This window comes from Lissotriton vulgaris, chromosome 3_1, assembly GCF_964263255.1.
Source record: "Lissotriton vulgaris chromosome 3_1, aLisVul1.2, whole genome shotgun sequence".
NCBI lineage: Eukaryota > Metazoa > Chordata > Amphibia > Caudata > Salamandridae > Lissotriton > Lissotriton vulgaris.
The window spans coordinates 2,082,878,153-2,082,902,169 of record NC_141689.1 but is presented as its reverse complement, the minus strand read 5'-3'; the positions used below and the strand labels follow the sequence as shown (position 1 = coordinate 2,082,902,169).

Sequence of the window (24,017 nt, the reverse complement as noted above, 5' to 3'; positions counted from 1 at the left end):
TAGACAAAAAGTACAAGGCGCCTGAAAATTCACTTGCCTGCCTTGTTTCCCAGCCAAAGCCAGACTCTGTGATTACGCATGCTGCTCAAAAGAGATCGCGTAATCCGGCTTCTCCTTTAACATCCTCGCCTGACCAGGAAGGTCGATGCCTAGATACCATCGGCAAGAAGTTCTCCACCATTGCTGCGACTACAGTAAGGGCGGCAAATTCGCTAGCCATCCTCGGGCGATACAACCGACAAATATGGTCGGAGATCTCCGCCTTCGTTGACCTAATTCCGGAATCCTCCAGGGCGGAAGCACTAAAAATCCTACAAGAGGGTGAAAAAATTTCGACAGAAATTATCGATTGCGCAATTGATATTTCCTCTACAGGATTTAGACAACTGGCAGGCGCCGCAGTCTTAAGGAGGCAGGGCTGGCTTAAAGCCACGTCCTTTCGACCTGAGGTGCAAGAAAAGATACTTGACATGCTCTTTGATGGGGGAATTCCTTTTCGGACAGCATGTGGACGATGCCTTGGACTCCATCAAAAAGGATACAGACACCGCTCGTGCCTTAGGATCTCTCCAATATCGGAAGTGGCCCTTTCGTGGAGCACGTGGCCAGGGCGCATAATCCACTTTTCGTGGCTCTTCCATTCAATGCCGCTCCTATGGTGACAACAGACAGCGTTACTCCAACCAGAATTAAGCAAGACAAACTGATTCAAAATAGTATAGGAGAAAATCCATCGACAGGGGTGGTAATTCCTCTAAAAAGCAATTACTTTTTCAAAACCAAGTCACATCCTACTGCGAAGATTGGAGGTCGAATCTCCCAACACTTTTACAATTGGTCAAAAATAACAACGGATCGTTGGGTCTTGGATGTAATTTCAAGAGGCCACGCTCTAGAATTTATCGTTTCCTCCCACCCGCCCTCCCACAGGTCCCCCTCCTGCACACTTGAAGGAACTGTTTGCGCAAGTTGCAGTCATGATTCAAAAAGGGGAAGTCGAAGTGGTTCCTCGATCACAACAGGGGACAGGTTTTTATTTCCGATTTTTTTCTTATCAGAAAGAAATCAGGAGAGTGGCACCCAATATTAGACCTCAGGGCCCTCAGCAAGTACATCAAGTCTCAGACTTTTTGAATGCTCAAATTGACGGCAATCTTACAGTTCCTAAACTCCAACGAGTTCCTCTCCACAATCGACCTCCAAGATGCCTATTTTTATGTGCCAATCAATCAGAGACACAGAAGGTACCTCTGCTTCAAAGTAGGAACAAAGCATTTTCAACTCAAAGTTTTACCTTTTGGCCTTTGTTCCGCTCCAAGGGTCTTCACGAAGATCATGGCTCCGGTAGCGGCTTATCTACGCCTGCAAGGCATACAAATATAAGCCTATTTAGATGATTGCCTGATAAAGGCCCCAACCTTTCTCGCAGCAAAGCAACACACTCAGACTTGCCTGTCAGTCTTCAAAACCTGGGTCTTTCAATCAACCACGAAAAATCGCAAATACTTCCAGCACAAAAAAGAGTCTTTCTGGGAGCATTAATAGAAACAAACCTAGCAAGGGTGTTTGTTTCAACAGAACGCCAAGCACGCATCTCCAACATGGTGGCTCTTCTTCGCACAAAAAGGTCTGTTTCAGTCCGAACATTGAAATCCTTTCTGGGCATGACCTTATCCTGCATTCCGTTGATCCCCAACTGCAGGTTAAACATGAGAGTAATCCAGGAAGAATTGGACAAGCAATGGCGACAAGTATCGGGAATGTTCAACGACAAGGTCTCACGGACGCCTCACATACAGGGAGCATTGGATTGGTGGGCTCACCCTCCCAACGTCGCAACAGGGTGCTTGTTTCAAGAGACAGCCCCCACACTTACCCTTACCACGGACGCTTCCTTAGAAGGTTGGGGCGCACACCTCCAAGGACTGTCCATCAATGGCAAATGGACTGCGATCCAACGCAGGAGGCACATCAATCGCCTAGAGCTCTTGGCCATTTTTCTCGCTCTAAAGTCCTTCCATCTACTCGTGGAAGGTGAGTCACTGTTAGTGCGTACGAACACCAGTATGCACTACCTCAACAAACAGGGAGGTACGAAATCACTACTGCTCTCCAAACAGGCACAGCAGATCTGGGAGTGGGCAATAAAACACTGAGTCCAATTCACTGCAGTTCACGTACCGGGCATCTCCAACGCCCTTGCGGACTCTCTCAGCAGATCTGCCACAGGCAACCAAGAGTGCGAACTCCACCAACCAACTCTGGAGTATGTTTTTCACCTGTGGGGCCTGCCTATTTGCAAATCCACTCAATCGCAAATGCCTACACTACGCAAGTTGGCATCCCCACAACGGATCAAGCGGGAATGCATTTTCGAGCAACTGATCGAAAAAAAATTGCATACGGTTTTCCACCGATCCCTCTTCTGCCTCGCCTCCTGCACAGTATCAGAGCACAACCATGTCAGATCCTGCTAATTGCGCCCAGGTGGCTGCGCCGACCATGGTTCACGGACCTCCTTCTCCTCTCTCAATGCGAACCGATCCCTCTTCGCCCCCTGCCTCACCGTCTCCCCATGAACCACAGACAGATCTGCCATCCAGACCCAGCATCTCTCCAGCTTACCGCTTGGAACCTGAGCACCTTGAGTTTGCCCATCTAACTATTGCACCTGACTGTAGGGAGGTCCCCGCTCATGCACGGGCTCCTTCTACCATCAAAACTTATAAATTAAAATGGAAACGCTTTTGTATTTGGTGCCACTCAGAAAACATTGATCCTATGCTCGCTACCCCTGAGCAAATCTTACCTTTCTTCCTCCTTTTGGCTAAGTCGGGCCTTTCTCATTCCACTCTGAAGGTCTTCCTGGCTGCGCTTTCCCGTTTTCGACATGATGGTTCCACATCTCTATACTCCTCTCGGTTCATTCGACAGTTCTTTAAAGGTCTGTTCCGGATGTTTCCACCTATCCGACATCCTCCACCTTCAAGGCGCCTGAATCTCGTCTTGGCTCAGCTTCTCAAGCCTCCAATTGAACCAATCCACTTAGTGGATTTGAAATTCCTTACTTGGAAGGTTTCCCTCCTACTCGCACTTACGTCCTCCCGGCGAGTGAGTGACATACAAACTTTTACCATTCAGCCACCTTTTCTACAGTTTTCAAAGGACGCAGTCGTACTACGTACAAACCCTACGTTTATACCAAAGGTTCCATCAGACTTCCACCTTAATGAACCTGTAATACTCAAGACTTTCTTTCCTAACCCGCAGTCTCCCGCTGAGCGTACTCTTCATTGGCTAGACCTGAAGCAATGCCTTAAGTTCTATATCCAGCGCACTGCTGTATTTCGAAAGTCAGACTAACTTTTTGTGGCCTATAGGTGGATGCGCAAAGGACATCCAGTCACCAAGCAGACCATCACTCGCTGGATTTTCTGCCCATTTCCTTCTGCCATCAACGGGCTGGCACGCCTCTTTCTGCTCCGGTGCGAGTTCACTCGACAAGAGTAGTAGCATCCTCTACTGCCCTGTTTGCTGGAGTGCCTCTACATAAGATCTGCAGGGCGGCAACGTGGTCCAGCAGGCACACGTTCACAAGGCACTACTGTCTGGAGACAGCTAACGCTGCGGACACTGCTGTGGGTCAGGCGGTGCTACGAAATCTCTTCAAATAAAGGTGAGCCTCTGTTGCTTCCCGCCTCCTGTCATAAAAGGTTTTCTTGTGCAAATATTGCAATGTTACCAATATGTCTTTATATGTTTGCACTTTTCATTATTGCCTTTTATGATTATTATTATTATTATGGCTTACTGCTTTCTATTCATATTCAAGCATGTGAATCTATGAAAGACACCCCTAATACTGGAGAAGAACAAAAGTTACTTACCTGTAAACTGTGGTTCGCCAGTATTGGTGTCTTTCATAGATTCACATGCAACCCACCCTTCCTCCCCTCAGAGGCTCTCTTCTCCTCATGCACTCTTTGGTCACTCTTGTGCTACGAAAATCTGATGGCTTGAGCTTCTGAGGAGAAGGTTCTAGAGGGTGCTACAGCCTGATTGGCTGGAATGTGGACCATTATAATGACATGGATATGTTACTAAAGTGAGCTCTCCCTCAATGCTTTCGATGGGCCAATGCTGTTCTATGGTACTTCAACATTTTTACTTTTAAATATGTATATTATTTGTTATTTATACTTGTGTGTATATATATATATATATATATATATATATATATATATATATATATATATATATATATATATATATATTCATTAGCAAAATGCCCTAAGCATTAGGGAATCACTCGACAGTTTCCTGCCCTCTGGGCTTCTCTTCAGCATTCCTGTTTCGCTCCACTCGTTTAAAGATTGCCGACGCGTTTCAGGGTAAGGACCCCTTCTTCCAGGGCAGCACGGAAATGACATCTGAGATGTGATTCCCTAATGCTTACGGCATGTTGCTAATGAATATATATATATATATATATATATATATATATATATATATATATATATATATATATATATATATATAGCTTAAATTGCTATGCAGGAGCACCCCCGCATTTGAGGAGCAGAAGCACCCACCTGAGAGTGCACAGCGATGGTGTTTTGGAGGGAGTAGATATATATATATATATATTACCTACTGGCGGTCGCCAGTAGGTAGTTATAGTTAGCATTATTTTCAATACAAAATCTCAACATTCTATTGTGAATAACTTTGGCGCGGTTGAGGAATCTGCCTGAACATTTCCTTAAATTTGCCTCGCGGCGCCCCGGTCCTTCCCTGAAAGTTTGGGGGGGATTTGTCAAGCGGGGGCCGAGAAAAAAGTGGGGTCCCTCATTCCAGGCAAACCTTGTGTGATGGATATATATATATATATATATATTTTTTTTTTATGTATATGTTTCTTACTACTATTTTATGTACTCTGGGACTCCCACTTCGACGACTGGGAATTATTCAAGCATGTGAATCAATGAAAGACTCCAATACTGGAGAACCACAGTTTACAGGTAAGTAACTTTACATTACAATGGGGCTGCACTATCAACATTGCGCTTTGTGCGACAAAAGGGTTGATTTCAGTAGTAGCCGAAACGTTCTATTGTGAGAAAATATGAATTTCAATCATTAGAGAAATTTACATTTCAAATGTAAAAACAAGAAAAGTCATATTTGTAGGAAGCTGCACTTCTTTGCAGATGTCCCCCCACTTTTTGTCCCTATTTGAACTACTAGATGATGGTTTTACAACAGTGCATTGAAGCTTGCAAACTAGGATCAAGTGCCACTGTTCTTTTCCCTAAAACTGCCTCTTTAATTGTGAACCAATTGGCAAAGACTTTAGCACCCTTGTAGTTCTACAGCAAATTATATCCCTGGTATTTAGGAATTTTTTTTTTAATTGTTTCAAGTTTACTTTTATTTAGCAGAGTTACTTAAAACCATTGCTACAAACAAGTCTTTGCAAGTTCAAAAGTTAAACTCGATTAAAAGACATTATAATATTGCAGTTCGTTAAAAAAATGATTATTCTAGCAACGTCAGTCTCTTTCCTTGTCACCTACAGTGTCGATCTGATTTAACATTTTCTTCTCCACTTTTCCTAAAAATTTCACAAACCTGCAGTTAAGCTGCGTGTTCCCAGGTGAAAAGCATGCTAACATGGCCTGTCTCCCTGTACGGATGCCTCTCTGATTGAAAAGTGGTTTTAAAAGCTGTCTCCTTTCCTCTGTAAGGTCTTTGCACGTACAGATGAGATGCAGCATATCTTCCTCCGCTATCCCACACAGACGGTTATTAAAATCAGATTGGTTTTTCAGCCAATGTGGAAAGTGCCTTGTGCATGGCAACAAACCTAATCTGTATTTTAAAAATTTTATTTTTATATGTTTGGCGAAGCCGGAAGCTAAGTATTTTTGTGCAGCCTGAGAAGAGTAAGTGCCCAGGGTCAACCAGCCATGCAACCTCTTTGCTAGGGCTGCCTTGTCTTCAATCCAAGAATCAATTTTTACAATTTTCTTTGTAGCTTTTTTGAAAAGACAATGGCTTGTCGGGGTTGCCCAAAGGTCCGTTAGGCCCAGGATTCACACACTAGTAGCTAAATATTTCGCTGCTGGAGATGACTGTTTCTGTTGTAACTCAGTCCATAAGTGCCAGTTTAAGGTGCCTGGTTTAGCTTTCCTTACTCTGTCCTAGAAAATAACTGTTGCACCTTTCCTTGCAACAGTCAGTTTTTGCACGCCAAACTCGAGCCTGATTTTTGCTGGAGAGACTCGTGTAGGGAGACCTAAGACCATTCTATATACTTTAGCAACAACGGTGTCCAAGAGCTTGGAATCCCTTCCTCTCTGTGCCTCGCTCCCGTAAGTTATTGTCGGAAGAAGTTGTGCTTGTATAACTTCAACCAAAGGGGCGAGTGAGGGGCCAGTTAATCTATAGTTTAGGTTTCTCATTGAGATGGCTAAGGCTATGCCTTTCCTTTTAATTACATCTCTTTGGGTTACAAAATGCCCGCCTTTATCACCCCCAGGTATTTATACTCTGAGACTGAATCTATTTGGATCTTATCCCAAAACCAGACAGGTATTTTCTTCAGGTTCTTTTTGATTGTCATGGTTTTGGTTTTCTCCAGGTTGATGGTTAAGTCATTAGCCTCAGAGTATTGGAACGTAATGTCTAGAAGACGCTGCAGACCCACCTTCGTTTGACTAATCAATACTAGGTCATCAGCGTAAAGGAGACATGGTAGTATTAGATTCCCAATCTTTGGGGAGTGTGTGTTGCAGGCATTTAATAACGGAATAAGATCTGCAAGAAACAGGTTGAATAGCGTTGGGGCCAGTACACAGCCTTGCCTAAGGCCTTTTGTTGTTGGAATTTTCCTAAATAGCGTTGACCCGCCGCCGAGCTTTACTTGCACCCAAGTTTCAGTGTGCAAGTTGATTAACAGGTTCAATAAAACCTGAGGAATACTCCAGCCTGCAAAAACAAAGAGATTCTATCAGTATGAAAAAATGGGGGAAAAAATTATTTTTTTGTGTTTTTTCAACTATACAGTGAAAAGATGGTGAGAAAGACTCCCTTTGCAAGTGGCAAATAGGGAGCACTATGTGTTTTTAAAATACCCCTCACACACTAAGAATCCCTTAGTGTCATGCTTCATCATGGGGGTCTTCCCGTCCCTCTACGGTGCGGGGCGTGCTGCGACCTATGAGCTACGTGGGAGCACTTGTATTTTGATGGTAGGCTATGTGTGGTGTAAGGGTAGTGTAGGAGTGATAAGTGATAGGGGTGTAGGGACCTAAATAAGTGGATGCAAAATATCAAAAAATAAATACAAATTCCCTGGCTAGTGGAAAGAATTAATTTAATGGATTCCCTAGCTGGGAACAGTAAAAAAAGGGGGTTCATGTAGTGGAACAGAGTATGTTTAACCACCTGGTCGACATGACATGTTTCGTAAGCAGTCCCCTACTGCTTACTCCTCAGGACCTCAAATGATCCCTCCTGAAAAATACTCAATTCTAAATAAGAGAGAAATGCCTACGATCCTAAAACCTAATAGCAAAAATCGGCTAATAGGTTCTGCTTACGGGCTTGAGTGGGCCCCAATTAAGCAAAAAAATGGGGTGACCTGTTGTGGTCCAGTTTTTTAAAAAGTTGTGTGCCCCATGAGACTGCATCCTGGGGATCAATATCTTGCGGTCTAGTGGCCGCTATTGATATTACAGCGTTAATCCTACCCCTTGGCAGCTCCGTGGCATGAATACTCCAACCTGCCAGTTTCAACCAGAGTTTCTGTCGATTCACATGGTCAAAGGCTGCCCGGTAATCGATAAAGCATAAATGAAGTGGTGTTCTTGTGGCCTTAGCCTTGTTAATTAACAAAGCCATTGTTGTTATGTTTGTCGAGGTCCCCACGGATATAGAGAAAAATGTTTGATTTAGGGGAATGATTGAGTTATCTTCCGCCCAAAGTTGCAGCTCATCCAGCAGTGTCCCAGCAAAGTATTTTGCATCATTGTCCAAGAGGGCGAGTAACTGATAACTTTTGGGGATGGACTTGTCACCTGATTTATAGATTGGTGAAATTATCGAGATCCTCCAAGATGGAGTGAGTCGGCCTGTTGTTCTTATTTCCCAGAACAAAGGGCTAAGAGCCTTTGCCCAATATCTATATTTTGTTTATAGATCACAGGTGGGATTCCGTTAGGCCCTGGAGCCCCTGCTTGCCTTCCCTTCTTGATGTACTTATTAATTGATTTTGTATAATCACTTAAAGGAATACGTCCAGATGATTCTCCTTCAAACAGTTCTTCAGAAATTACATTTCCCTCATTCACTTGATGCTTTGAAGTCCTATGACGCTCTGTAGAGTCTATGCTGGTTTCAGCGTGCAAAGCAAACCTTCCTTGCTTAAAGTGATTTCCAAGGAAAATGGCCCAGTCATCTTCAGATATATTTGAAGGTAGGCCCTCGTGCGTTGGGTGAATAAATCTTTTTATAGTTTCCCGAAATCTCGCACTGTTTTTTAGTTTGGTGTCTGCATGCAATTTTGCTCATAGGGTATCCTTATTGTTGTGCCTGGCTTCCCAGATCGCTCGCTTTAAGCATGCTTTCTGTTGTCGCAATTCAACAAGTTTTGTGATGTCAGTTGGATACTGGCGCACCTGCCGCAAAGAGTGATTGATGCCTTTTTTTATGGATTTTATCTTACTCTTTTGTTGCATGGTAAAGTTAGCATGTCCCTGCTTTGTATTAGATTTAATTGGGGCGGAGTAAGTCGTAGCCAAGGCGTGAGTAAAGCTTATCCATTTCTCTATTTCATTGTCCCCAACCCGTGATTCAAATAGACTTTTAGCAGTTTCCTGAAAGTTATCTTGCGATGCCAACGTGAATTTTATTTTCCTGAGGTTAATAGTTGCAACTGTGCCAGGTAAGCCCTTCCATTTTGTAAATCCAGGAATATTTGTATGCAAACTAAGTTCCTGGGGCCGGTGATCGCTGTCAGCTTTATCTCCCATATTAAATGAAAACATTTCTTTGAAGAGAGTGAGGGACACAAAGGTGTAATCCAGCATTGAGTTTTTTGTTAAGGAATGATGAGTAAATGCAGGGGGTGTATCGCCTGTGATTCTTCCATTTGTTGCTCGCAGCATAAGATGTTCAAGATCCTCTATAAGAAGCAGACCAATTTTGGAGGGAGCTGCTGCTGAACTACTTCCCTGATGCGGTATGTCCCATAACTGGTTATGTAAAGAGACTTCCTCTGCTTTTGATGAGCCAAGTAGATGTAGAAGAAAGTCTCCTGTCAGTATCATGTCCGATGTATTGATTTCGCTCAAACAAGACTCTACGAAGTTGACCAATTGCTTTGCGTCATCAGATTTCCTCTTAGGATGTATGTATGTATTTATTATTATTATCTCGTTGTGCCTATACCATAATGGCCTTTTTATGGATGAGATTTTAATAGCGATAGTTTCCAGTGTTAGAGCAACTTGATGAACTGAATGTGTGCAGTTGTTGCTTACGTAAGTCACCAGACCACCCTGGAGATGACCGAATCTTGCTCTTCTAAGAGCTGGAGCAAAGAACCGTAGATATCCTTGTAGGTGTAGTGGATCTGTCAACCATGTCTCCCGGAGGCCAATGATGTGGAAGACTTTAAAGAATTCATGGTGGCGCAGCCTGGCAACTTGCTGTTTAAGCCATTGATGTTCCAGGAGCATATCCGTAATAAGTTTATTTCACCTTCTAAGAGATTTTGCCTGCTATCCTGTCATTTACTTATTTCATGCTTGGAGACTACCACTCTCATGGGCCATCCTGAGTCTTCGTAGCAGGGGTCTCGATAGGAGTGATTCTGACGATGGCTCCCGTTGTCCTGAGACTGCCTCGAGTTGACCGGTGAGGGACCCCTTGCCCCTCTCAATATTGATTTAGAGGCATTAGGTCGTTCAGACATCCGACAATCCCCTTGATTTTGTAAAAGAGGTGCTGGATAACCAGTAGAAGTGAAGGGTTTTAGTTCTATGCCCCAATTTTCAAATATCAATGTTTCCAGTAAGATTTTTTGAGCAATGACTTCCGACCCCATGTTGTCCGTTTGGACTCACCCCCACTTAGGCCTCCATGATTGATAAACTCAACTGAGTCCAAATCTCTTGAGTTTACTTCCCTTAGTGAGGGTATATGTGAAAATTACGAAGAATATTACCGCAATTTAATGTATCGTGAGCCCCTCTAGGTCTATATACTGGAACAAATTCTATTGTTTTCACATTCCTAATGGGATTCTTTACTAGATTATCACTTCGTGGTCTGTTGATGCACTTTTGGGTGTTTGTACGTAGGGTAAATGACTTTACAATAGTTCCTGGCCTGCTCTGGGTGTCTGAAGATGTATTTATGGCAGCCCCAGCATAGAGCTGCCTCGTAGATTCCACGCAAGCGGACTCAGTTCTTAAAATCTCATCTTTAGGTTCTATATGTTCATCTTCTCCAATTTTGGGAGCAGAGATCGGCAGATAGGTTGGGGTCCTTCCTATTTGCTGGTCAGACTGGTTACCAGAGATGGTGATTGTAGAAAATTTACTGTCTTTAACTGTAGTTCCTGCAAATGATCGGTGGAGAATAAGATCCTGTGCAATAGGAACTTTTATCTTCATTTCATGTGGTAATAGTTGATGTTCAGCTTCTTCCCTGGGTAAATCACAGTCCTTGGGAGTTTTCTGCTGGCTTTTCCTCCAGATCCCAAGAGAGTCCTGATGCTAATTCCTGCTTCTTGATGATCTTGTCCTTAATTGGAGATCCTGTGCTTACAGGGTTTGTGGCAGGCTTTATCAGACATTGGTCTTTCAGGTTATTTATGATTGTTCCATGCTTGACTTCCATAGGGTAGGAGGCTTTTGGCTGTGCTCGATGTTATTCCGTGCAGACTGTTTAACTTGGGCGGTCAAGTCCTCCAATATCAGGGGGAGAGAAGTAAGTTTGTCAACTATTGGGCCGCAGCCGCAGTTTATCTCCCGAACTTGCTGTTTCCCACAAGAGCTCTGAAAGAGTAGGTTCTGTGCGCCAAGTTTTTCGTCAATTGCCAACACAAACACAGCCAATGTATTTAATAAAGTTAACTGGGCATCCATTTTATCCGACTGGTATTGGAGTGCTTCTACCAACAGTTGCGCTGTCTTAAGTAAGCTGGCCCAAGCGTTTTCAGAGTTCAGCTGTTTGTGAGCTTTGATTTCTAACTCGGGTGTTAGTGAGAGGACCTCCCTGCCCCGAGGCTCTTTCAGTTTAATGTTCTCTGCTGGAGTTTTCACCACTGAGGGGGAATTATGGGAATTTAACATGAGTTTCTCCGGTGTTTGTTGTATGTGGTTTATCAATGAATTATCCCAAGCCCCCTCATCCAACTTCTGTATTTCTTTCACGTTTTCAAGCTTATGTCCAAGTACAAGTTCACTGATGTGCGGCGTTGATGACAGTAATTGACAAAACTTAGGCGATGGCATCAAGCTGATCCTTGGTTTTTTAATACTGATAGGTGGAGTACCTATCTCTATTATGGACTGATCCTGGTTTGTTATGCAGTTATTCCCCATACCCCTGCTGTAGGTTCTCACTGCGTTCTTCTCCTTGTTATGTCCTTGAGGTGTTACCCTCTTGTTTGATGTTTCTAATTCGCTTGATGAAATTGCTTTTAATATATCGACTTCTAGGACATCCTGTGAACCCTGCCGCAGTGGCAATGGTTTAATTTTGCGTTGTGCAGCTGATGTTAGGTCCAAAGTGCTCTGTGGTTTATTAGTTGGTTTATTTGATCTGGGGATACTTTTTGTGCCAATTGTTGCTCTTTGATCTTTGGCTGGAGGCCTATTCTCCCCATTATCCAAAAATATGAACGGTGAAATCGGAGTTTTAAGGCCTTGTGCTGCGATTGAACTTGATAAAAGAGCGTCCCCCGGATTTTTTAGGAACTGAAATTTTGTGTAGATTTTGGGCTGTGACCATTTTTGACACTTTTGGGTGTGTCCTTCATCCAGGATGATGCCACTTATATTCAAACCCACATCTGGGGAAAGTCTGCTGAATCCAGATTTGTTTTGGGTAAGTGACTTGGCCAAGCAGTCCTTAGATGACAGAGGTTCACTTTTGCGCATGCTCATTTTTTTCACTTTTTTTGTCCCAGATGGGCCCCCCCCTAACCCTACCAGATCTCATTTCTTTGTTAGGGGTGATGACAAAATCATTGGTTGGCCTCCCTGACTTTGGCCTTTGTTCAGTATCGAGCTCAGAGAAAGTGGAAGTGGAAACCCACAGCTGCACACCTCGCCTCTCCTTCTTCCCAGGAGGACGAGGCAGACCTCACCACACCTCACCTCTCCTCTCCTCCTTTCTCTGGCTCCTCTGTCTCCTCCGCAGCTCATTGGCACAGTGGCAGAGCTAGCGGGGATGGTGGGTTGGTGAGGACTATAGTTTGCGGCTGTGGGAACTGGCACCTGGCACTGTGCACTGTGCACCACTGAAAGTGCGAGATGTAAGGTGCTCCTCGTGTTTTCGGCTGTACTGCTTCTCCCCTAAGGAGATGAATAAATTGTGGGCCGCCACGGGCTGCAGTGGGTCAAAGGTTGCCTGAAGAAAGCCTTCCCATCCAGCCGCCAGCCGCCGGCCACCCGCCAAAAGTTGTGAATAGCGTCAATGAAGCGGAATCACTCCAACCAGGACTAGAATCCGCGTAAACAGGTATTCACCCTATTGCAGAGTGTGACTGCGTGCTTCCTCCAATGAAACAACCGCAGTTCTGAGAGTTGCAAAGATTTGCCACGGTGGTCAAACTCCACTTTTATGCACTTTAGTCCTCACGCAGATCTGAGAGTTACAAAGATTTGCTAAAATTGCTAGGAAAAATTGCTGGGAAATTGCCCCCTTGAGACAATGTCATTGGTAGTTAAAAAGCAGTGGTGGGAAGCCACGGTGGTCAAACTCCACTTTTATGTACTTTATTCCTCGCGCCGCTCTCCCACTCTCACTCTTCCCTCCGTGTCTTACCCTGCCACGCTGTCCGCGGTAACCCACAACACAGGGTCAGCAGAAGCGGGGGTGGGGTGTGGAGGAGGGCTCACCGTACAGCAGTGCTGACTTCACTGCATGGAGTTTCCACGTCCTCTCAATGTGTGTGGAGCTTCTCGCAGCTCTCATCAATAATGAAGCAAGCAAGGCAAGCAAAGGCGGATGTATGACGTTAGAACGCATACGTTTACCACGCGTTCCATTACAACGCGGTCGTAACAACGAAAGTTGTTACCACGCATTGCGCTGGGGGGGCGCAAAATTAAATAATGTCATTTACTATTCCAACACCGGTCCCCGTGGATAGTAGGGAAGGTGTTGGGATAGTAAATTAAATCATTTACTATCCTTGAGCGCCCCCCAGCGCAATGCGTGGTAACAACTTTTGTTGTTACGACCGCGTTGTAAAGGTATGGCGTTGTAACACTTGCGTTATAAACGATGCATACCGCAAAGGCAGGTACCCATGTACCCAGCAGGGCGCCTTTGTCAGCGGTAGAAGCGGAGGCAGTGGCACCCCACCCCCGCAAGATCCAGTCGCAGAGTCCGACCGTCAGCAACGCCGCCGACAACACAGTATACAGCCGGGATCCGCTCCCGGTAATGGCGGCTCACCGCTCCCGGTAGTGGCTGCTTGCTGCGGTTCACTGCGGCACACTGCTTACTGCTCACAAGAAACACAGCTTGCTGCGGCATCGGTCACTCTCTCTGCCGTTTCTTGCTTCTCGCTCTCCTCTCCACTCCCAGCGCCGCTCGGTACGGATGGAAGCGACTCACTCGTCTGCTCGAGCAAAGAAAAATGAATTGTAATAGGTTTTCCAAAGAAAGTGGTCCATCGGGCGTTGAAAAGAGCCTGGTTCATTCCACGTGAATGTCTTCTCACTCCCAAGGTTAAACAAGATTCAGAGCAATTGACCTGTATTTAGGACATGGGCAGTAAAGAGGGTCCCTAAAAGCTGAAGTATGTATTATGCCACCCTAATGGAACCACACAACAACTACATGCAGACTGCCACTGCAGGCTGTGTGAAAGGGAGCAAGCCCTTTTGAAAACACAACATTGCACACAATTGCAAGGCTTACAGACACTGCATGCAATATATGTAAGTCACACCTACAGAAGACTTTTAAAACCAAAAGGCAGTGTGCATTCTATTACAAGTGAGGGCACATCTGCATGAGCAGATATGCCCCTATGATGCCTAGTTCTATTGCTAGACATTACACGTGACATGGGAGCCATTTTAAGTATGTGCACTGGGCACTGATCATTACAGGTTGCCTAGCTACATAATGGATTCACTGAAAATAAGGGTGTTTAGTATCAAACATCTTGTCTTGCCAAATGCATACTGATGCCAGTGAAGGAGGTGGGTTCTTGTAAAATAGTATAACCATAAACAATATAAGATCCGGCATAGAGAGAAACAGTGAAGTTTATTCCAAATAGAAAGGTATCATCCTACCACCAAGTCTCAGCTGCGTCAACTGACCTCAGCTAGTAACAATCCTTACACCAGGTTCTATCACCATGGTGCTGCCCAAGTATAAACACTAGGCATAGGTAAGAACAGTAAGACAAGTACATGCCACAATACCACAGTTCCTTCTCTCATCTATTCTAGAACCCTCAGCAGATGCACCATTGGTGTCTGCCTGGAAGTGTAGAGGGAAGAAATAGTTTTCCACATTTGATTTAAAGACATAACGAAGCAGGACTCCGAAGAATCATAGACTCCAGGTCCAAGTTTAATGGGTTTATTACAAAGCCAAAAATAACTGGACATACAAACACCTCAAAACGAGGTTGTAAAAATGTATCAGAACTAATATAAAACTAAACCTATGAGCAAACTTTAGGCATTGGTGCATGTAGAGAATTATGAATTCCAACACAAGAGCACAGACAATAAGTGCTCCCACATCGAGGTCAGATTTCATTGGAGGTTCGTAAGTAAAAAGCATTAGTCTGTCCATACACTACCACTAGAGTGACATTCTTACTTAGCATTCCCCAGGCAAGTTGGGAAAAGGTTCAGTTTGTGAAGTCTTCCTAAGAAGTGCACTCATGTTGTATGGGTCAAGTACCCAAAGGCTACAGAGCTCCTTCTAACGTGCTTCTCCCTCACCATCGATCTTATCGCCTCTCCCGACTCAACACTCGGGGCACTGTCCCTAATTCAAACACCAAAATCTCAAAACACGCCCATTGTTCGTCTTCTGATCATCTCATCCTGCTGGACACTCCTCGTAGGTGATTTTCCACTCAGTTTCGATACATCCCAGCTCCTTGCACGGTGACCTTGATTCCCAGGCCTTCTCCAGTGAGAAAAACACGGGGCATATTACACGGGGCATATTATTAAGAACTGTGATAAAATTATTGCTGCTTTAGCTGCAGGAAACTGCCCCTAAAACAGCGATAATGGAATTGATAATATGTCCTTGTGAATTCCCATAGCAGCCCAGGTTCTGGTGTTAACCTGGGCTGCTATGGGAATTCACAAGGGCATATTATCAAGCACATTATCGCAGTTTCCTGCCGCTAAAGCAGCGATAATTTTATCGCAGTTCTTGATAATATGCCCCACAGTCTCCCATTATAGGCATTTCTTGGGTAAATGTATCCTTTCCTCCCCTGAGCCTAACTCCTAAAACAACAGCATTATTCTAACTAACAAAGATGAGTTTCTCCACCTGCAACAGAAACGTGAGAAAAGAACAAATCCAACTTACAAATGATGTTCGATAATTAAACCTAACCTACGAGAGCAACCAGGGAGAACACATTCCAGGCCTACAGGAAATGGTCAACATAAGAAATAGCACATAGGCTTTATGGATTTACATATAAATGAACTCTTTTACCGAGCATTTCTAAATCAACATGTTACATGAGCATATTAAATACATGAATAAGTAAGCATCTAACAGTTCTGCACGTTAATGTTTTTACCTAAACTGCAACTTTAAATTCTTCATGTTTAGAGGAAAAATAGGCCTAACTGATCACTTTTCACATTATTACAACACATTTCTACTGTTCCATGTCAATATGATGGAAGAATCAATGTAGGCACGAACTACTCATGATTATAATGCACCCCTACAAAGGAAAGAGCTCTATCACCAGTATCAGATTTGTCCTGACATGCACCCAGACCTTAGAGATGCCCCTGAAACCTACTAGTCCTCTACTGTGCTGGCTGACTGGTACTTTCCGGCCTCAAACCTGTAATGAGTCTCGGCGCCAGCACAACATCCTGTGATTCTGGGCAAATCACTTAATCTCACCCCAAGATTCAAACCTGGATCCCCAGGTCTCGAGGCGATAGCTATGGCCCAAATCCTCTCCCTTTAAAGAAGGTTGAGACTCCAGCGTAGCAAGAAAGCAGACTGGATCTGAAGATGGACTCATTGACAAAGGACGAGGTCTCAGTGAAACCATTGGTGGTGGAGGGAAAAGCTCTGAGTGTAAAAAGTCCCAAGTTTACGTCCAGGAAGTCATCAATATTGACCAGATGCTGCTCAGTAAGTGACGCTTTCTCCTTTGAACTTAGGGCCTGATTTAGATTTCGGAGGATGGGTTACTCAGTCAGGAGGGTGACGGATATCCTGTCAGCCGAAATATAAGTCACATAATATTCTATGGAATTTATATTTCGTCTGTCGGGTTATCCATCAGCATTGTGATGGAGTAACCCATCCGCCGAAATCTAAATCATGCCCTTACACTCTTTTCTGGAAGCCAGCTTTCCTCAGCGGGGCAAGGCTGCAAGCTGTAGCCAATAAGGGTTCAACGTCGTCAGATGCCAGTTGGCATCAGGCCCATTGAAACAGATTTACTGCTGCAGAGAATAAGGTAGCAGAGCTGAGGCAAAGTACGGTCCAACAACGATGCACCATCAGTGAATCAGCTGGTAGGTTGTTCAACAGTTCTTCAGGCAAAATGTTAGCACTATGTTTTTACGTCCCATGTTTTAGGGCTATGTAAAAGGATTAACATTGAATCCAGCAAAGGGCTCACCAACCTCAGGAACATCACTTGAGGGTCAGGACTCACTCCTAAAGAAGTATAATGGGCAGGCCTATTTGAAGCTGGTCAGCTGGGCTCTTCTAAGAAAGTGGGCTTCTTGCAGCTTTTGTGTTTCTGTAGGTTAACAGGAAGTCAGCCAAATGATCAATGGAACCAATTTCTTTGTCCTGAGTATAAGTGGTAGGAGGTCCAGCCTTTCAAGTTTCCTTAAAGGTCTCACCACCACATGCAGTCCTTCTTCTGGTTTGCACAGGTCCAGTAGTGTTCAGAAGCGGGTGTCCAGAGGTGCCAAATATATACCTAGCACTAGCCTGTGGGTAGAGGTGACACCTGGTCCCTGGTTAACCAATATGGAAAAATTCTTAGGGGTAACCCACGCACTTTTGCAGGAGTTCCTGTGTGCTCTATTGCCACTGTGCCCCTCGCTACCTAAATCCAACATGGCCGAACCTCCCATTCCCTGTGTAGAGCTGCTATGCCCACCATAGAGGCATGGCAAGGGAAATAAGCAACCCCTCCTCTGTGGTCACTCTAAACCATTTCTAGGACAGCTCCTCTCCCACTGAGATAGGTGCCTGACTGACTAGAGGAACAAAAGATGGGGAGGTCCAGGTGTTAACTACATCTGCCAGTGACAGGGAAGGCCTCTTTGAAGTTAAATGTGTTCCTGAAAACCACCCAGATGATTATCCAGTCAGATGAACAACACACCTCTCTACAGCCAAGGCCTTTGTCTCAGGCTCCGGAAGCAAGTTCACACCTCATCAAGGAACTATTCAGCTACTGGGTTACATTTGGAAGCTTGTGCAAATGGCCTTGTAAAAGGTGATGTTTCAAAAGTACCTTTTGCAAAATATTCAGTACAAATCTGATTGTATCAAGGTCCCTTCTCCGGTGATTTCCCAAGAATATACTGAAGCAAGGTGCAATCAGTTAGCGGAGTTCTTTGACACCAAGATACAAAGAATCCTTGATAGCCTACCACAGAACGTCACTTCTACCGGTGACGTCACTTATCTAGCACCTTCCTCTGGCCCTTTACTGGAATCTTTCAGTTGCGTCACCAGGGAGGATTTTTGTAAAACCCTATCCTCCCTGAACAGTGGTACTCCATCTGACCCGGCGCCTATGTACATCCTTAAACAGTTTGCAGACACTATTGCCCCCCTAGCCACAGAGCTGCTAAACTCCTCATTCACCTGCGGGGTGGTGCCACCCAGCTGGAAACAGGCCAGAGTCAAAACGCTCCTAAAAAAACCGGGGCTTGATACCTCTGACCTGACCAATTTGTGCCTGATCTCTTTGTTACCTGGTCTGGGCAAAATTGCCGAACAAATTGTCAACCAGCAGCTCTCAGGGTACTTAGAATGCAATGGGCTGCTGAGCGACTCCCAAACAGGTTTCCGCCCGGGACATGGCACTGACACAGCCCTTATAGTGGTGGCAGAGGAGGCAAGGTGCATCTTAGATTCAGGAGGATCCGCAGTTGAGATCCTCCTGGATCTGAGTGCAGCGTTCGATACGGTCGACCATGAAATATTAGTCCACCGTCTCGCCAGATTGGGCATAACAGGATTGGCCCTGAGATGGCTTGAATCCTTTCTGAATAAGCGATCGTTTAAGATCTGGGAAAATGGTGTTATGTCCAAATCAACCCCCCTCCAGTGTGGAGTTCCTCAGGGCTCCTCTTTGAGCCCTACCTTGTTTAACGTTTATATGGCCCCACTGGAGGAGGTGGTGGCCCCCTTCGGGATTAAATCAGTCACCTACGCAGACGACACCCAATTAGTCATCTCGCTAACTCAACAAGATGGATGTCTGGATAATCTTTCAGCCTGCCTTTCCGGAATATTCTCCTGGATGACTGGCTCGAAGCTCAAACTTAATGGAGCAAAAACTGAGATCATGCTCCTGGGCCACCAATTAACATCTCTCCCTAAAGCTTCTTGGCCTCCCTGTATGGGTGAGCTGCCCTCGCCTAAAGAAAAAATCAAAAGCTTGGGGGTGTGGTTTGAGCTCGAACTAACCTTCAGGACGCATGCTCAGAAAGTCGCTGGCGTCTGTTTCGGCCTGCTTTGGGCAGTGTGGAAAGTTCTTCCCCTCCTGCCTTTCCAGTCCAGGAAACTACTGATCCAGGGATTAATTTTATCCAGACTGGACTATAGCAACGCCCTATTCTTGGCGGCTCCGGAAGCCACCATTAATATCCTGCAACGGGTGCAGAACGCAGCAGCCAGGATGCTCTTTGGGGCTCCAAGTAGATCGTCGGCCAAACCAGCGTTGAGAGCTCTCCACTGGCTGCCAGTTCACGAAACAATTGTCTTCAAATCATTATGTATCGCCCACAAGACGCTCCAGAGGCCCCCCGGCTCTTAGGAGCTTGATCCGCCCTTATAAATCCTCCCGTGCCCTCCGGTCGGATTTGGAAAATCTTGCCATAGTCCCAAGAGTGAGGAAGACTCGCAAAGGGGGACGCCGTTTCACTGTAAATGCTGCAACAAATTGGAACACTCTCCCTAGGCACATTCGGACCGAACCCTGCTACCTTAAATTCCGAAAGTCTCTTAAAACTTTTCTTTTTCCCAAGATCCTCTAAGTAACGGTTCCTCTCCGAGTTTCTCTCTGTTTTCTGTTGGGTCAGCGCTGGGACGCTCGAGGGCAGCCATGCGCTTTACAAATTAAATTTAATTTCATTTCATTTCATCAATGAGTTGGCTTTGTAACAAATATTTTAAAAAGTCAAAGATTCACATTTTTAGCTGGTTTATAGGCGTAGATAAATTGATTAACTTTAATAATGTATCCCAGTGCTTTCCTGTGGACCAATTAACACTGCTGCAGTGAGATTGCATTTAGGGCCTTGTCACTGTAGGGACATGTTCTACATTCAACTTTTACATGTTCTATTGTAAACTGTACAGAGTTTACAGGAGTAGGCCTGAACTCATGTTTTGCGCTGGCACTCTAGTGGTAGCACAATGTGTGCTGCATTCTTCTAGTGACATTACCCTTCAGACTCTTGGTACGCTTTGTACCATAGACTTGGAACTTACAGGTAAATTAAATATGGCAAATATTAGTATAGCCAGTTTCAACATGTGTTGGGGTTAGAGCACATGCACTGAGCATGGGTTAGCAGAGTCCCATTGCACAGAGTAAACAAGAATAGCTGCATCAGTTGAAATAATGGGGGTAGTTATGCAAAAAAAGGGGCATTTTCCTACAGATGTAATCTACATTGTCCTCACCAGCTACTGGGGAAAATTCACAAAATACTTTTTTTCCTTACCCATTGACTGCATACTTACCCAGGGATCTTTTGGCCAATGGAATCCTATTATTAACAAATCTGATATTTTGTGGGAAAATTCCTGATAATTGTGGGAACATGAGAATTTTGAAGCGGTAAGCAACAAATGTTGTCCCCCAAAACTGTGCATAGGTGCGATTTATCATACCCCCTTGGAGTTGGATTCTATTGGGTGCAATAAATAACACCGGACCACTCATAATGAGGGTCTTAGAGCAATGCTTTATTTGTAAAAGAATAAGGGCCAGGACACAAAGTTTTGGTCAGAAGCCCACTGCTCACTCTATAGACGTTTGAGGTGCTAAATACCAAGGCTGCGTAGTCTTGATTGCACAGATAGGCAGTACTTACCTATTTATCTCAGTCTTCCAGGTTCGTTTTAATCCATGCTTTCCCCATTGCAACAGTTATTCTATCTTACTTGTCTACTTTCTTTCCTGCTTTTGAGTGCTGTTGGGCTCTGTAACCACCGGCTCAAATTAAGCACTGCTGTAGGATATAGTTACATTTTTATTCCAGACTCCGGGATACACCCATTAACTGACTTCAAAGGCTACACTACACATTTAAGTGGCTAGAAAGGGTTTAAACCTGTAGAATTCCAACCACATGAAACCGACCTTAAAAACAAGCAATGCATTGCCTTCCAGTGGCCGTGACTACTGCTAAACAGGACCAGGATACCTTACGGGGCTCTTCCTCACTACTCATGCAACAAAAACGTAAGATCAACCACAGCAGACCTACTCTAACAAAAAGCCTTCAAATTGAATAAAACAAGTGTAGATCTTTGGGAATCAGTTGTACCAGATTGTGAACCTCGTCAATCCCAAGATTAAAGACAGAAGTAAATGATATTTGATTAAGGGGATGTTTGGAAACATAGCTATTTTGGCTTGACTACAACTAAACATTGGCGGGTATATTTACTAAAACATTTTGCTGGGTTTGCATTACAAAAGGGATGCAAACTGGCGCAAAATTTACTTTTTAAGAGCAAAACTTGTTTTGTGCTGGAAAGTCATCATCAACCATCAAACAAAACTTGTATTGAGCGACTAATCACCCGTGAGGGTATTCAGGTGCTGAAGATCTTGCTTAAGAGGCTCAGTTAAAACGCCAGGTCTTTGACGTATGGGAGGGTCTGAACTAGGTGAAGAGAGGCGAAGTACTAGTGTTTGGCGGGTTGGTTGAAGTCCAGGCTGTGCTTGATATAACCTGGTCCTTGGTTGTGCAGGGCCTTGTATTTGTGGATCAGCTTCTGAGAGTGACATCTCTTCTGAAAGAGGAGTCAGCGGAGGTTCCTGAGGTGGGGGTGATGTGGGTCCATTTGGGGAGGTCGAGGATAAGTCTGGCTGCAGAGGTTTGTATGATATGTCGTTTCTTCAGGAGGTGCAAGGCGATTCCTATATAGAGTGCATTGCCATAGTCCATCCTGCTGTTTACTAGGACTTGGGTGATGGTTCGTCTGGTGCTGAATGGGAGCCATTTGAAGAGCTTGTGGAGCATGTGAAGTGTGAGGAAGCAGGCGGAGGAGGCTGTGTTGATCTGTTTTTTCATGGTGAGCTTGCTGTCCAGGATGATATAAAGGTTGTGGGCATGGTCAGTCGGCATGGGTGAGGGTCCTAGTTCAGAAGACCACTGGCAGTCGTTCAATGGATAGGTGTTGTTCCCAAAGATCAGTACTTCTGTTTTGTCTATGTTGAGTTTCAGGCAGTTGTTTTTCATCCAGTGGGTGATGCTGCTCATTCGCCCAGGTAGTGGAGGGCTCGTCTGATAGTGAGAGGATAAGCTGGGTGTTGTTGGTATAGGAAATGATGTTTAGACCATGGGTTATGAAGATGTTGGACATGGAGATCACATAGATGTTGGGCAGGGTGGGGCTGAGGGATCAGCCTTGAGAGACGCCACAGATGATGCTCTTGTGTTAGGAGGTGAAGGGAGGATGGGGGATTCTCTTCTTCCAGTGAGGAAGGAGGCGATCCATCTGAGGGCGTCTCCTTGAATTCAAATGCGGTGTAGCCTCTTGAAAGGGTGGGGTGGGTTACCGTGTGGAATGCTGCTGAGAAGTTAAGCAGGAATAGGGCTGCCAGTTCTCCTTGGTCAAGATGGGCTCTGATGTCATTGGTGGCACCAATGAGGGCTGTTTCAGTGGTGTGGTTGGTGCACAATCCAGACTAGGAGATGTCCAGAAGATTGCTGTTCTCCAGGTGTTCCCTGGGTTGACGGTTAATGGCTTTTTCGAGGACCTGGGCTCGAAAGGGTGGCCAAGTGATGGGACGGAAGTTCTTGCATTTGCTCAGGTCGGCTGACAGTATCTTGAGAAGGTGTTTGACTTACTTCTGCGGTTGAAAAGTCACCTGAAAATAAAGTAAAGCAGCTTTGCATTACTTTGCATCTAGGTAGTGTCAAATGGGTGGTACATGGGAGTTCCCATGCAAACACACATGGTTTTTGACACAAAACCCTTTCTAGTAAAATAAAAACTAGTTAGAGTTTTGCATTAAAAAAAATGCAATTTAGACATTAGCATTATATGTTTATTTCTCCAATCTTTTCCATCATTTAATGTGTGCTACACTGTACAGCACATCTAAAAAGTTGAAAAAGTTTAACAGTTAGTCACAGCATAGTAGTTTGTACTAGAAGAAATCCTTCCAGTACAAAACCTATGCTAAACATCATGCACACACCCTTGCTCCAAGGTGAAAAGGTTTTTCGGTGGCTTTGCAGTCTGATTTTGCTCAAGCTCTGGGAAGAGAGCAGGACAGTTCACACTGATGCTGGGCATAATGCGATCTGGCGCTGTATTTCAGTATGTGCCTCGGGGGCACCTTGTGCGTTTGCGACCGCTTTGTGTGCCCCCGGCCCACTTTGGTATCACAGCAGGGGGTGCAGACGCTTGTGCATCCCCTTTAGTAATATCGATAGTGCTGTCACACTTAAAGCGCCAGCGCTAATTTCAGGGGGCATTCCCTCATTTGCACTGGGGCGTGCCCTATGCAAATGATGGGATTTCTTTAACTCTGCGCCCGTGCCATATTACAGATCTGGGCCCAGAGGCAAGGAAGCTTCCAGGGGGTACACTCACAGTGCGCCACCTTCTAAGTGGTGCACTGTGAGTGCTCCCCCTGAGAGCTGCCCTCTGGAGGGTGCAAAGGGGGTACAATGGAACCCCCAGACCTTCCTTTGCAGGCAGTCACTGACTGCACCCACCTGCAAGGGGATCTCTAATCCCCTTCAAAAGCTAAAAACAGGTAGTGGCTGCAAGCAGCTGCTCATTGTTTTCACATAAATGTGCTGCCCTGGGGTAGCGTGGGTTTGCAGCTGCCATGGGACAGCGCAGTCAATGTAATAGGGTGCGTTTTCATTGTTTGCGCACGGCTCACCTTTCAAAAGATGCGCCAGTGCAAACAATGAAAATGGATAATCGGCCCCTGAAGTGCCCAAAAGGAGGCCCGTAGTACATAAAAAAAAAAAACTCGCAATAAATAAAAAAATAATAAAAACTTACTTCTTTTTCACTTGGTGGAAGATACAATGTGTTTCTATGGGACCACAACCAGGTGTTTAATGAAAATAAAA

General features: G+C 44.9%; 1 protein-coding gene across 6 annotated transcripts in view; it reads left to right on the top strand.

The window, feature by feature from the left end:
* The window catches only part of CRACD (capping protein inhibiting regulator of actin dynamics), a 926,069-nt gene that overhangs the window by 893,811 nt on the left and 8,241 nt on the right, over positions 1-24,017 (top strand). The gene's annotated exons all lie outside the window — the stretch shown is intronic.